Source organism: Chiloscyllium plagiosum, unplaced genomic scaffold (assembly GCF_037043375.1).
Source record: "Chiloscyllium plagiosum isolate Xiang-an unplaced genomic scaffold, Cpla_swu_hap1 HiC_scaffold_7, whole genome shotgun sequence".
NCBI lineage: Eukaryota > Metazoa > Chordata > Chondrichthyes > Orectolobiformes > Hemiscylliidae > Chiloscyllium > Chiloscyllium plagiosum.
The window spans coordinates 32711732-32728092 of record NW_028270145.1 but is presented as its reverse complement, the minus strand read 5'-3'; the positions used below and the strand labels follow the sequence as shown (position 1 = coordinate 32728092).

General features: G+C 39.9%; 1 protein-coding gene across 3 annotated transcripts in view; it reads left to right on the top strand.

The window, feature by feature from the left end:
• The window catches only part of spag16 (sperm associated antigen 16), a 988648-nt gene that overhangs the window by 619772 nt on the left and 352515 nt on the right, over window positions 1–16361 (top strand). The gene's annotated exons all lie outside the window — the stretch shown is intronic.

Here is a 16361-nt window from a genome sequence, read left to right as displayed (position 1 = left end):
CAGTATGTTTCTGAGACATGTAAATCTATTGGTCTGTGGTAAAATGTATGGTAACATTATTTTCTTTTGCTTTCATTTGCTTTCATTATGGAAGGGTGAATCTTTCAATAGAAATATTGTGCGATGATGTGCACACATTAAGGATGTGTTTCTTAAACAACTGTCTGTTATTACATATTTTGACAGGATATAACATTTTAGTTCTCAGACTGTAGGCATTCTGAAAGCAAGAGTGGTTGAGGTCAGGTATCTGCTTTACAGACCTCAAATGAACCCTACTGTACATAGTCTTAACTTAAATTAAAAAAAAACATTATTAATTCACAGATTCTTATGCATGATTGATATGTTCACATGTAAAAGAAGAATGTAACATCAGCCATGGATCAATGACTAGCATTCTTGCCTTTGAGTCAAAAAGCTGAGAATTCAAGTATTTAACCACAACATCAAGTGTGGTCCTGACAGAACATTATGATTGAAGGTGCTGTCTTTTGGGTGACTTGAACTGAGGCCTCAGATGGACTTAAAGATCTCAGAACCGTCATTAGAAGAGAAGGACATTTCCTTGACAATATTTGTCAATTAAGCAGTTGATTTGGTCATTATCTCATTGCTACACTGTGGCATCTTGCTGTACACAAATTGACTGCAGCATTTCCTGCATTACAGCAGGAACCCTGCTTCATAGAAATGGCATTGACCAGAAAGCAATCTGGAATGTTTTTAAGTCTTTCTTATTTCTATCATTGGAATGAATGCAGAGAATAACAACAAGAATAACTTATGTTACTTGTACAGAGAAAGATAAAGAGGAGATATTCATGTTTTTAACTTGCTTGAGTAGGGTAAGTCATGTAGATTTAAATCCCATTTCATAATTTGCACTGTGTAAGTACTAGAGGGCATAATAAGCTTCAAGCAGTACATCAGCAAAGGGGAAGCTTGTCACTTGGAGCAATGGATATGCAAAACAGGCTCACAACTGAAGTAATTAATGCAGTATAAGTTCACTTCTTCTCTAGGTAGCGTACTCAATTATTTGAAGTTCATTCAACCATGGATTATCCCATGATCTTACTATGTGCAGAGTGAGGAAGCATGTTCCAAGTTTATCTCAAAAGCATAGGGAATCCAATCCTGTGCTGTTGGTATTATTTGGAGCCGATTATATTTCTGTCTAACTAATCAAGCTAACTGCCCCCTGCTGTGCCAGTTAATCTGTAAAAAAGCAAAATGTTTATTTGTTTTTGAATGTGTTTAACAGTTAAGGATAGAAAGGCTAGAGGTGATCAAATGCTGTGTTGAATCATTGAATGTTTCCAACGGTAGCTGTGTTTAGTTGTCATTAATTGAATGTGAGGCATTTTTGTCCTTTGAATTAATTTAGATATCACATTATTTCATAGAATTCCAATAGTATGGAAGCAGGCCATTCAACACATTGAGTTCACACTGACCCTCTGAAGAGCATCCCACTCAACCTCCTGTAACCTTGAATTTCCCATTACTAACCCACCCAGCCTGCTCATCCCTGGACAGAATGGGCAATCTAGCATGACCAATCTACACATCTTTGGACTGTAGGAGGAAACCAGAGCACCTGGAGGAAACCAAATGTGAGAATGTGCAAACTCCATATAGACAATCACCCGAGGGCAGAATCGAATCCAGGCCCTAGTACTGTCAGGTAGCAGTGCTAACCACGGAGCCACCATGCTGCATTTTAGATTAGATTCCCTACAGTATGGAAACAAGCCCTTCGACCCAATAAGTCCACGCTGACCCTCCGAAGAGTAACTCACCCAGATCCACTCCCTACCCTATATTTATCCCTGACTAACGCACCGAACACTATGGGCAATTTAGCATGGCTAATTCACCTGACCTGCACACCTTTAGATTGTGGGGGGAAACCAGAGCACCTGAAGGAAACCAACACAGACACGGGGAGAATGTGCAAACTCCACACAGACAGTTGCTTGAGGTGGGAATCGACCCCAGGTCCCTGGCGCGGTGAGGCAGCAGTGCTAAACACTGAGCCATTGTGCAAACCTTCATTAATTTCTATTGAATTAAGTTCTTGGTTTCACATTTTGATGCTGTCATCCTAGGAGTAAGAGGAAGAGTCATAGGGAACTTTGTCAGAGTCAAGGGAGATACCAGAATAGACATTCATTAGACATCTCTTTCCACTATTGGTACTATCAAGGTCAATGGAATGGAGAGGAGGGGGTGATTTAGGGTGCCTATTTCTTTAAAGTTTTCATTGTAAATCAGTGTCCTTGAAAGATTTACCATATTTAGTTATGAACTATCTTGCATCTGAAACTGTTGTCACAATGAATATTACAGGGGTTTTGCATAGAACACCTAGCATAAATCATTACATATTCAGTTACACAAGATCTCAAGGCCACTGTGTGTTTGCTGGTCAAGACAATGAAAACAGATGCATCCAAATGAGCTCAGGCTCATCAAATTTGAATCCCCTGACTTCTTTTGATAAAGTTACAGTGGAATTCCATTTTGAAATCTCTCAAGCTCATTTTCTTCCATTTGCTCAAAAATCCCTCAAAAATGTTTTTTTTTAACCTGATTTTGGTCACCATATTTGGCTCAGTGTCAGTTGCTTGTCTGTTAATACTCTGCAAAGCTTGAAACCTTTATCTACATTAAAGGTGCAATATTAATGTTTTGAAATGTATGTTAAAGTTGCATATTAAAGCTAGTCTATCTTTTGTCAGTTACGAAAACAAGTTGAATAATGTAGAATACAAGTTTAGATAGATAGTTTAGTTACAAAGTAACAGCATTGGGCAGAAGAAAACTTTCACTTCAGCCATTCCCCTATTCACAGTATTTCTTGGTGAATTTCAAATAACTTTGAACCTCATTCATCAAATTACTGTCTTATCCATTTCTTATTCATTCTTGATGTCGATGATGTCTATTGATACATTGAGTCAGTGGGTAGCTTATGAAACAAAAGGAATACTAGATTCAATTTTTTTGGACCTATAAAAAGAACCTGGAGAAACATTTCCACTCTGCTTAACCTACAAATAGTGTTACAAGTAGATTAGATTAGATTACTTACAGTGTGGAAACAGGCCCTTTGGCCCAACAAGTCCACACTGACCCGCAACCCACCCGTACCCCTACATTTACCCCTTACCTAACACTACGGGCAAATTAGCATGGTCAATTCACCTGACCTGCACATCTTTGGACTGTGGGAGGAAACCGGAGCACCCGGAGGAAACCCACCCAGACACGGGGAGAACGTGCAAACTCCACACAGTCAGTCCCCTGAGTCGGGAATTGAACCCGGGTCTCTGGTGCTGTGAGGCAGCAGTGCTAACCACTGTGCCACCGTGCCGCCCTACTTGCCCGTGCCGAGTACTTAGTTATAGATCTGACCTTTGCAATTCTTTTAATTAAAAATACAAGTTATGTTAAAATAACAATCACATATCCCTCCAAGGGTTTGAATCACAAGCCTGCTTCCACCAGAGAGTTGAATGGTCATGCAGCCCTTGCCATACCTCTGGAAAAAAATACAAGTGGATGCATTAATAGGGAAATTCAGTCAGTGTTTGAAAATGTTACCTTTTTGTTTACTTCCTACCCACATGAAATTGGGATGCAAAACAGGCAGTCATTGGGACAGTTTGTCACCACCAAGGGAATCTTAACGAGAAAAGAATGTTCTGATGAGCAATCATTAAACGCAAAAACTCTGCTGACTACAGATACTGCCAGATCTGCAGCTGGTTTATCCAGATCACAGTAAACAACGGCATATTATGGGGAGCATGAATGATTATCTTGAGCAACAGTTGCCACTATATACTGATGGAACTCCACCAGGGTCAATCAAGGGTTTCCAAAATGAAGATGCTGATGAGAATTATGTCCAGTGGCCAGGATTGGACGCAGATGTAGCTGTGCTGGTGGGGCAGTGCCCAGAGTGCCAACAAGGACAAGAACTACCATCAGGTCCTTTCATGGGCTGAATGTTCTTAGTCATTGTGGTTGCCCACTCAGTCGCTGAACATGCATACAATTCACTTATCAAACATGGGAATGACGATAGAAAAACTGTGCATATCTTTTGCAATACATGACTCCTGGAAGTGTTGGTCACAGATAATAGGCCATCGTTTACCAGCAGGGAATTTGATAACTTCCTAAAATCAAATTGTATTCAACAGATAAGGACAGATATACCATCCATTATCCATTGGTCTGGCAAAAGAGCAGTCTAAACTTTGAGGACAAGCTTAAAGAATTAGCCTGTACCTTCAACTGATACCCACCTGTCCCAGTTCCTATTTGATAATTGGGCCCGCTGTTCATGCAATTATACGGATAGCTCTAGCAGAGTTGCTAATGGAGAGAAGACTCCACACCAGGATAGATCTTATCTTCACAGATCTGTTGGGGCAGATGAAACAACATCAAGAACATCAGTGCCGGACACGAGACTAAGTGAGAGAGACAGTTTGCATCAGGAGACAAAGTTTGGCATAGGAACCATGAGAACGGCCTTGCATGGGTAAAAGGCATGGCAACATGACATTAGGTCCAGTGATTTGTAAAGTTCAGGTAGGTGCGACAGTCCTGAACAAGCACCTGGACTATATGAAAACTGCGAACTCGCAAACGGTGCAGTAGCGAAATGGGTCCAGTTGCTCAATAGTTTTTCTGAATGTTTCAGAACCTGTGGTTTCTCCCTGTCCTTCAAGCATCAAAGAAACCTTGGAATCTGAGATGGACACAGCGAATGTTACCACCTCGACAATTTTACCGCCTGAAGAAGAGAATTAATTTCTCCCAAGATGCTCCGGATGCAAGAAGCGAGCTACTGTGCATTGCGCACCACCCATATCAAAGGCAGAATTGGAGGAACCTGACCCGATGCTAAAAAATCCCAGGAGGAGCTAACAAAAAAGGAACTGACCTATGTCCTCAGACTCAGAGGTGGCCGGATGTAGTGATAGTAACAAGGTCAGCCAGGTGGACCTTATAGATTCTGAATTTCCTGATTGGAACAGATTAACAGCCTCAGTCAGAGAGCTTGGCTTACAGATAAGAACAGGAGTGTTCACTCTGACAGCTGGCACTAAAGGAGCTGGATCAGTGTCAAGGACTCCGCACATGTAAATGAAGGGTGACTTGGTGACGGGATACCTGCCTCTGCAGAGTTATTTCAATGAGGAGAGTTCAGACACAGGCCTTCATTTCATGAGATCCTTAGATGTTTTGCCATACCCCCACCCAACCCAGTATGATATCATACAATTGGGTGAAGCTTAAAACAGTCTTCAGCATTAACCCTTTCAAAACTATTGATCTGAATCTCCCAATTTCTTTTGGGTAGGTATCGGTAGTGTTGTTGAATGTTATGGAGAGTTTCGTGCTGTGAGGCCTAGCATAATCTCTCACCATATCTGAAACTCATCTCATTAACTACCAATCCTATCCTTTGGCACTCTCTCATCCATTCAACCACTCACCATAGCCAGAAAATCACACTACTCATGGAATATTCTAGAATTTACTGACAATGTTTAACAGGCCATTGTGAACCCGAACAAGCACTCTTGATCGAAGCTGCATGAGATGACTATTTTTAGTGAAGCTTTACCCCTGGCGACTGTGGATACTTGGTTGTTGTATACATTTAAAATCTGACCTAATAAATATTTGGACAGTAAGAGAATGAAGTGTTATGACAACAAGCTGAGAAAATTGAGTAGCAATAGTACAAATAGCCTGGCAGAGCAGGCTACTGTTACTTATCTCCTTCCAAACCAAAGCTGACACTAGCTACTAGCTCCATACATATATTTATTAAAACTTGGGATACTGGGTACCTTTATAATTATAAAGCACCAAGAGTAAAAAATAATTAGATATTCTTCAGTTTAGATTGTAAAATAAGTATCCTGATTCAGGATGTCTAAAATTCTTATCAATTTCAGATTGAATCAAACAGCCAGTGGCAACAAAGAAAGCGTGGTAATTAATTTATTTAAAAATCTTTAGTGGAAGAATATTAGCAAAACATGAAGCATTGTTAGGTTTTGAGTCTCCCAGGATGCTTTAAAAGACATCTAAATTTGTTGGAATGAAACACTAGGCTCAGGGGAGCCTGGGCATCCAGTAAACGTCATATTTCTTTCTCTCATTGTACTTATAGTAACCAAAGGGATTGTAAAACATCAAATTATGTGGTGTGAAAATAATTCTTTCGAACATTTAATATATGTAACTCCAGCCAATCAGTTAGAATCTCTGTTAAACAAAAATTCTAAAAAGCCTTGATCTTTGATGCAGTTAGAAAACAAATGAGGAACTCAGCTCATGATTCTCAAACCTTTTCACAAGGCATTTGTGATGGTAGTATGGTAGAATACCCTGCATGGGTATGAGGAGCTGCAACAACACCATTCAAGCAAAAGCAGTTTGCCTCATCTGCAGCCCATGCACAGCCTTAAGCAATTTGGCCTTCTCAATTGGCACTATCATTAGAACGCAATGCAGGTACTCACCAGGTTTCTTCAACAGCACTTAAGAAGTTCTTAAGCCTTCTGGGCTGTAATTGTAAGGGAAGCACATTACCTTCAGGATCTACCCCAATTCACTTACCATCCTGATTCACACTTTGACCTTCATAATCACCAGATCAATATCCTAGAATTCCCTACCTAACACACACGGACTGCAGCAGTTCAAAAAGAAAGTGCACTACTACCACCCGTATGAGGGCAACTAGAGTTCAGCATTATTACAGGCCTTGGTTCTTAGAAAGGTTCCTACAGGACCAATGAGGCCTTCCAGCCAATCAAGTATGTATGGCCAAAAATTTATTACTGCCTATACTTGTCTCAATTTCCTGCACTGGACCTATAGCCTTGAATGTTATGACACTTCAAATACTCATCCAAGTACTTTTAAAAAGTTGTGAGGTTTCATACGTCAACTCCCCCCCACCACCACCAACACCAAAGCAATAAATGCATTCCAGGCTTCCTCCACCCCCTGGATGAAAATGTTTTTCCTCAAATCCCCTCTAAACTTCTTGTCTTCCATGTGAAAATTACACATGCTTGTTATTGACCAGTAATCTCATATCCAAAAAGAATTTCTCTTAAACATAGCTAGTAAAGACAAAGATAACTGTGCCACCCAATGCTTTAATGAAAGCTGAGCACTGTAGTGAAAACAGGTGTCATAGCATTGCTTGTTTCACATAATGAAAGCTGGCCTTACTGAACAGTTACTTCAAGTATTGCTCAAGTGCTGTTGAGTAGTGTGAAGTAAGACAACGTTGTGACTTGAAGTAAGTTTGACAAAGGTGACCTGTGAGGAATTCTAGCATTTTAATTTTAAGTAGCATGGCCTTGCATTCTAGTGCATTGGGAGTCAGAGACTGCAAAGCCTGACCACTGCACCAGGAGCACATTATTGGCCCAGATTTTGAAATAGTAATAAACACAAAGCTTTCACCATCACTATTCTTTAAATGAGCAGCAACGTTTAGACTCCATACAAGTATTGTGAAACATATTATGTAATCATTTAGAATTTATTGAATTGATAAGAGCTGTTCCTTTTAAGTGTAATATCAATGTAAAAACTCGCTGAAAAAGTTGTCTCGTTAATGACATTTAACTGGATTTTGATGGCGTACTTTCACAACTACTACTGATAAACTCTTCTGGTTTTAACAAGTTAATTTTATATTTATATAATGTTACATTTTTCCATTATAATGTTAAAATATCCAAATTTCTTAACATAATATTTAATTATAGTAATTGAAGAATATATAGTTAACGTTTTTAGGTTTAAATCTGGTATTTCAGCCTCTAATGTATTCCAATCATTTATTTCACTTTCTGTCAAATTTATTAAAAGTGAAGGATAATCAGAGCATTTTGCTTCCCAGTTTGTTCTTCATGAGTTTTTTTCAGTGTGATTGGCTCTGTTCCTTGCTTGAAAACCCTTGCATCCATGTTGAGAGGTCTGGTGACCTCATTGTCATGCAACAGATTAAAACTAATAGAAATTGACACTGTAAGCATTGTTTTCAGGGATATGGGTGATAATAAGCAACAGGGTTATGTTTATTTATACTTCAATTAATTGGAGCTTTATGATCAAGCACAACTGAATTTACCCAGTATTGGTCAACCAAATAGGAATAAGATATAAATTCAGTGGACATACCAGACTCCGTCTGTGCTATGTGTTTTATGATATGAATATGATGAAATTATAGCTATCAAAAAGACCGAACAGCGTAAGGCTCGCATCTCTAAAATAGAGAAGGCTGTTGGGCGACCGAATGATGTTTGTTAAAATCATGAGAAGATTTGGTAGGATAGTGCCTGAAAAATTAATAGGAAATTCAGGATAAATATATTTGTGCAGAAGAAGCTACAATGTTAGATTCATTCCCATAGAGTTTGGTTGAGGTATAGAGTAAAAATCCATTCAAGGGAAAGTCAGGTGAGGGAAAAAGGAATAAAAAGATATGCTAATCAGGCTTCATTAACTAAGGTTGGAGGAGACTTGTGGAGGACAAACATCAAAGAAGACTTGGACTAAAAGGCCTATTGCTAAACTGTAAAATGTTGTATTATACAGCTGGGCTTTGTAAAAGCAGTTCTAAAATGTCCTATTGGTCTTGCACTGTTCTGAATTTCAGCAAACTGCGTTTCTTAACATGTTTGTCAACTGAGTTTTAAAATCTTTTAAGTCAGCCAGGATGAGTGCAGCTCTTTAATAAATTTGATAATGTCTGTCAGACTTTGGACACCTACATATTTGCTGAACCCCTTGTCTGGAGCATGGCAAAATGCAATGCCATCCTCATCCCAAAAAAACTGTCTTTGTTGCCTTGACCAATTTAGATGACGGTCAGAATAAACTGATAAGCTTTTCCAACATGTTTCTTCCTTCTGAAAGATTAAGTGAAAAGCAAAGGCAATGCATTATTTTTTACTGGATAAATCTTGCCATATAATACAATGCATGTCACTAAAGCCTTAAAATAAATGTATGATGAGAGATACATCACCCCAGATTGGAGAATGTTGATACCATAAATCAATTATATTTATTAAAATTTTGTATCTACTGCTCATATATCACACTCTGCAGTTACACTGTTACAGAAGTAAAATAATCTTGACAATGAAAAGAAATAAAAAGCCAATAATTTCCTGATAGGAGCCACAAAATTACACACACTTGCAGATGGCTCTGATTTCAGAAACTTGTAATCAGCCTCACCTATCTGTATTTGCCATAGTTTGACCACATATCCACAGCACTGAGCTTCAAATGAAAGAGAGATTAGTAGCCAGATATTATAACCATGCTTCAAAGTACCCATGAATAAAAGATAGTTGATCTGCATGGTGTTAAAAGGAAGCAGGATGGTTATCATTTTGTTTGCAATGCAGCAGTCTAGCTTTAGGGAAACTGAAAATTAAAACATAGATTTTGCACAGAATTCCTCCGCAAAATTAGACTTTCTAGTTGTAGTGATTATAACAGGGTCAGCCAAGTGGTCCTTATAGAATATGAGATCCATGATTGGGGGCTATTAATCTATCACCTGGTTAACAGATACAAACAGGAGTGTCAGAAGTTGTGTTCACTCTGAAAACTGGCTCTGAGGGAGCTAGATCAGTGTTGAGGACTCTCCATGTGTAAATGAAGGGTGACTTGGTGACCGGACACCAGCTTCTGTAATTATTTTACCAGTATGTGAGACATCAAAGCAGGTTTATTTTTAAACAAATGAAAAAGTTTCTACTGATATACCTCTCTATGTAGATTTTTTTTATGATAAGTAATTGTCAGTCAACAGGAAAAATAATTCATGTAAATCCAAGCATGGCATTCTGTTTAAATTCAACATAATGCCCTGTCAACATTGATTAATTTTTAACCAAGGAATATCAAAAGGTTTATTTGTGTCTACCCTTACCAGCCTCTAGACTGCTTTGCAAAGAATGTCTTTTGATTATCTTTCGTATTTGTGTTTTCTAAGGGTTAGTTTGCTAAAATGTACAAATATATCTTAGTAATTTAGTTTTCTTGAAATAAACACAGTGTTCAGCACATGCTACAGTCTCAACTTTAAGATTTCACTCCAGCAACAGAAAGCCTTGGATTATGCAACTGAATAACTATTTCACCTACCCAGTTCAAACTCTACTGGATGTTGTGAGGTATAACAGTTGAGGGCTAAAGAATACATTGCTTTAAACAAGCAGAAATCAATTTACTTGTGAAAATGTTTCCACTCTTGATTTCTCAGCTTTGACCAAAGTGTTGCACTTTGTGTACACCTTAAGTGTGCAAAATGTAAAGGAAGACAACTATTTACATAACTCCTTTCATGATTGTAGGATATCCCAAAGTATGTTACAGTCTACAAAGTGTAGGAATCGTGGCTGCTAAATTGTATAAAGCAAGTAACTCAAAACAGCAATGCAAATATATGACCCGATAATATTTTAGTGATGTTGTTTCAGAAATAATTATTTGATGGGGTGATCTTACCTGTTCTTCTTTGACAAAGAGGATGAAATAACTTCACAGAGCCTGGTATTGTATTCCATCACCAAGTCTCCTTTATTTACCCATGAACAGTTCTCGACTTCTGTCCTGCCTCATTCAGAGTCAGCTTTCAGTGTGTCAGTATCTCTGACAATTCCCTTTTTATCTGTCAGCCAGGCTGCCTGATTGGATCAGATTAACAGTCCCAGTCAAGGAACTCATATTCTATTATGTCCAGCTAGCTGACCTCATTACAATCACTGCAGAAGGCAAACTAAGCTTGGAAGTTAACATTTCATCCAAAACATGGAATTTTTAACACCTCAAACAGAACCTCATCAAATACTGCACTATAAATACCAACCAAACTTCAGGTCAGGTTTCTGGAGTTAATTCTAACTTCAAGGTAAGAGTTGTGCCTTTGAACCACAGATGGATGAAATAACTCAAAAGACCTGGCCTGCTCCAGCATCATCTTTAAACATTGCTGCTAATTGGGTTAATAATTTCCTCTCATTATGAGTGTTTATACACATTTAACACCTTGCACAATTTTTTTGATCTGTGCATTTCTTAATAAGGAGTGAAACTGGACAGAACACCCAACATCAGCCTCGGACCGAAATGACCACAACAAACCCAATTCTGTTGAGTCTTCAAATTCCTCTTGCTGATGTCTGGATATGGACCAAAATTGGGAGAACTGTCCCAGAAATTAGTCATGGAGCAGCCTGCCATACTCATGTTCGTGGAATCATGCCTTAGTAAAAATGGGTGGAATTTTCCCCGTGTCAATTAAATGTCAGTGTCAATGTCAATTAGGGTTTGTCAAGTAAGTGCCATGGCTTAGAGTAATTTTGTTCACACAATCTCCTGGTCTTCATACCATTAATTAAGCAACCAGGCTCTTTGGCACCCTACACTTTGAATTGCATAGCAGAAGAGGTAGATGTACACACCAATGTCGATGTTCATGCCAGTGGTGGTATATTGGTGGAGGATGGTGGCTCGGTAGCTAGCACTGCTGTCTCACAGCGCCAGGGAACTGGGTTCAATTCCAGCTGCTCGTGCAGTTGTCTGTTTGGAGTTTGTACATTCTCCCTGTGTCTGCACGAGTTTTCTCCACATGTTCCAGTTTCCTCTCGCTATCCAAAGATGTGTAGGTTAGCTGATTGTCCATGTTGATTGTGCCATAGTGTTCAGGGATGTGCAGGCTATGTAGATTAGAAATGGGAAATGCAGGGTTATAGAGAAAGGATGGGGGTTGGGTCTGGGTGGGATGCTCTTCAGAGGGTCAGAGTGGACTCAATGGACCAAATGGTATGCTTCCACACTGTAGGATTCTTTGCTTCTTTTTAAGCCAAGCTGTGCATACTTCAGACACCGCAAGGCAGAAACTGACCCTCCTATAATAGTGTTCTATCATTCTCATTGAGGAAATGGCCCAAAGAGTCAAGTTAGTTTGCCCTTTGCTGACAGGAATCTGGAGGTGCTGGATTAGATGGTAGAAAAGAGGATTGACCTATTCCTGCAAACCACCAAAGGATGCCACATACACCACCAGAGTACGTGGTCTGTGTCAATGCCCTGTCCCATGTTAAATGCAGTGCACAGGAGTGCAAGAAGGTCAAATATCTTTTGTGTTTCACAAAAATTAAGTGCCACCATCTCCTCTCTAATACTTCACCCTCAGACTGCCACCATTTACAATAACTGCTAATAGACACAACTCTCATGAAGATTCATGGATGATGACACTCACAGTTGCATGCATCATATCCACTCAACAGTTCTTAACTATTTTTCCCCAAACTGTTAACCATTCCTGACCTTTCAAGCTCACTCATTGGATGACCTCATCATCTCTTCTACTTCTGCAGCACCACCACTACTGCTTTTCTTTCCACTTCAATCATACTCACTTCGTCCCTTTGTCTCATTCCAGGAAAAAAACTGGCCCACACCAAGACTGAGAGGGGCAAGACGAACAGAGGAGTGCCGACATAGGGGTCCTCAAAGTATTTGAGTAAAAAATGCTCAAGCTGGCCACAGAAGAGCAAAACTGCTATGAGGGGATTGGAGATGTCAATGGTGAATCAACACAATATTGTGAAGTGCTGTGCTGCCCTCCCATTAATACCTTAGTGAAGCCTTAGAGAATGAGCCAACTCAGAGACTTCTGCCAGCTCAGAGACTTTCACCTTGGAGACTTCCACCTCAGTGAGTACACTATCTAGATTAGACTCAGGACCATAACCTTCTGGGCACATCACTAGTATATCTCTGCAGCTGATTGAGGAAGGGATATCACAGGTCTCTGTCACTTAGAGGACTGCTGGAGATGACTCAGTAACAGAAAGAACTAAATTCCATTATCTAATTATCAATAATTTTGTCAAAATGCAGAGATAAGCACAGAAAATATACAAAGGTTTGTCACAGTCAGTTAGTCTACTGAATTGAAGTGTATTTACTGTCTCCATTGGCAGACTGGATACCACCATAGAAACCCAGGTCCAGCATACTCAGTGTCTGTCAAATATGTGCATAAACCTACACATTGGTGGTAAACATTAATGTAAGGAGAGGCAAAGGAGGTGAACCTTACTCCAAGTGTCCTGCCTCTCAGAGAAGCAGAGGTTGTGACAGCCGGCACCCATGTGGAGGAGTAGCCATACACAGGCATCTCTGAGGCTTTCTTTCAAGACAGTCAGAAGTGCCTGGTCCTTTCTCCTTCCCTTGAGCTGTGGTGCCAAAGGAGTGCCAGATCACCGTCCACCTGGACAGTATACTCAGCAGGCCTAACCCCTCTAAGCCCAAAAGTTTCAGAGGATGACTGTTCCAGTTTTCTGCGCAAACTAGACCATCTACAGAGCATCTTTCGTCATCTCACTTAACAGAGAAGGAGAGGAAGGAAGACCCTCAATGAAAACATATAAATGGCACAAGTGGCATGCAATGCACAGAATCATGGAACTATTTCCTCCATTGTTCTATCTGTTTATTCAGAGTTCCAACATCCTCCGTATTTTATTTTTATTGCAAGCTGAAGAGGCAATTTGGAGATCTTTGGAAATAGAGATAAAATATTAAGCAGAATATTTTCTATTATATAAATTATGACAAAGACGTAAGTATGTTCAATATGCATGTTTATGATGCATTTCTAAATAATATTTAACAAAAATACATTTTCCCCACATTAAGAATCAATTTAAGAAAGAAATGTATCACCGAGGATTTAATATTTTGATTTGATTTGACTTGATTGATTTATTGTTGTCACATCTACCTAAGTACAGTGAAAAGTTTTGTTTTGCATGCAGTACAGACAGATCATAATACATCAGGACATACAGATTGAACAGAGCAAGACACACGTAATTATGGCCGTACAACTGGTATACAAAAGCAAGATCAACATTAGATTTCAAATTTGAGAGGTCCAATCAGCAGTCTAATAACAGCAAGCAAGAAGCTGTTCTTGAATCTGGTTTAAACTTTTGTATTTTCTGCCTGACAGAAGAGGTTGAAAAAGATTATAACCGGGTGGAAGGGTTCTTTGATGACGTTGGCTGCCTTTCCACGGCAATGAGAAGTGTAGATGGAGCAAAGAGTGGGATGTTGGCTTGAGTGATGGTCTGAGCTGTGTTCACAACTTTCTGTAGTTTCCTTCGGACCTGGGCAGAGCAGTTGCCATATCAAGTCATGATGTGTCCAGATCAAATGCTTTCAATGGTGTGTCTATAAAAGTTGGTGAGGGTCCTTATGGACATAACAATTTCCTTAGCCCTCTGAGGAAGAAGAAGTATTGTTGTGCCTTCTTGACTGTTGTATGTACGTGGGTGGTCTAGGACAGACTGTTGGTTATTGTCACTCCTAGGAGTTTGACACTCTCAAATGTCTCCATTTCAGCTCTTTGATGAAAATAGGGACATGTCCTCCTTCTGTCATCCTGAAGTTGAATCAGCTCTTTAGTTTTGCTGACATTGAGGGAACGATTGTTATTTTTCCACTACAAAATCAAGCATTCTATCTCATTTCTGTATTCTGCATCATCATTGTTTGATATCCGACCTACAACGGTGGTGTTATCAGCGAACGTCTAGATGAAGTTAGGATGAAAGTTGGCCACACAGTCATAAATGTGCAGGGAGTATGGTAGGGGGCTGTGTACGCATCCTTGCAGGGCACCAGTGTTGAAGGTTGTCATGGAGGCAGTGGGTGCTGTTGTCTGTCTTCACCGATTATAGTCTGTGGGTCAGGAAGCTAAGGATCCAATTTGCAGAGGGTGGATCAGAGACGTAGGTTACGGAGTTTGTAGATTAATTTAGTTGGGATTATATTGGTGAAGGTGGAGCTGTAGTCGATAAGTAGAAGCCTGACTTATATCCTTATTATCCAAATGTTCCAGGGATGAGTTTTGGGCAAGGGAAATGACATCTGCCATTAAGGTAAGTGTGGTTAAAGTAAATCCTAGTAATCCACTGCTTACTAAAGTAATAGAGTACATCAGATAACTTCTGGAGTTCAGACAAGTGTGGAGAAGACCTGAAATGTAGGAATTGTTGTTAGTAATACCCTGTCCTTTGTCAAACCGTGTTACAATTGTACTTAGCTGATTTGGGAAATAGTAATCTGTACTATTTAACTAATAGTTGCTCACTAAAAATGCCAAAGATAGAGAAAATTTCAAGCTGGTGCATTCAAGTGTAAGTGAAGTTTTAGTCATTTACTATTGTATTTAATGCTGTCAAACAATTTCTCTAGCACAGAAAATTAAGGTTTGGGTGAAGATTTGTAGCTCGGGTGCTCGTTGTTGTGGTTCTGTTCGCCAAGCTGGAAATTTTTGTTGCAAACGTTTCGTCCCCTGTCTAGGTGACATCCTCAGTGCTTGGGAGCCTCCTGTGAAGTGCTTCTGTGGTGTTTCCTCCGGCATTTATAGTGGCCTGTCCCTGCCGCTTCCGGTTGTCAGTTTTAGCTGTCCGCTGTAGTGGCCGGTATATTGGGTCCAGGTCGATGTGTTTGTTGATGGAGTTTGTGGATGAGTGCCATGCTTCTAGGAATTCCCTGGCTGTTCTTTGTTTGGCTTGCCCTATAATGGTAGTGTTGTCCCAGTCAAATTCATGTTGCTTGTCTTCTTCGTGTGTGGCTACTAAGGACTAAGGTCATCCACAATGACCCTCTGAAGAGCATCCCACCCAGACCCACCTTGTATCCCTGCATTTCCCATGGCTAATCCACCTCGCCTGCACAACCCTGGACACTATGGGCAATTTAGCATGACCAATCCACTTAACCTGCACATCTTTGGACTGTAGGAGGAAACCCAGGCAGACATGGGGAGAAGGTGCAAACTCCACATAACCAGTTGCCCAAGGACAGAATTGAATCCGAGTCCCTGGCACTGTGAGGCAGCAGTGCTTACCACTTGCTGTGCCTTGATTCCTTGATATGTTTGAACACTAATTTCTCAGGAAATTCATAATGTCAAGTCAGTTGATTACAGTTATCTGCAGCATCCTCGAAAAATATCTGCTGAATGCTCAAAAAGGCAACTAGTGACTGTCAAGCCTAACACTGCCATCAGCATTTTCCCTTCAGATCCTTCTATAATCTGATGCAGGCAGACTGTAGTCTTCCAGTTGGCTGCTGACAGTCAGGGGACTGATGTGTTGGTTGTCTGGGATAAAAATTATATCAACATTTTTATCAACATGTAGGTGTCAACTCTGCTTCCTACATGTCTGGGACATCATTAACTGCACACATGT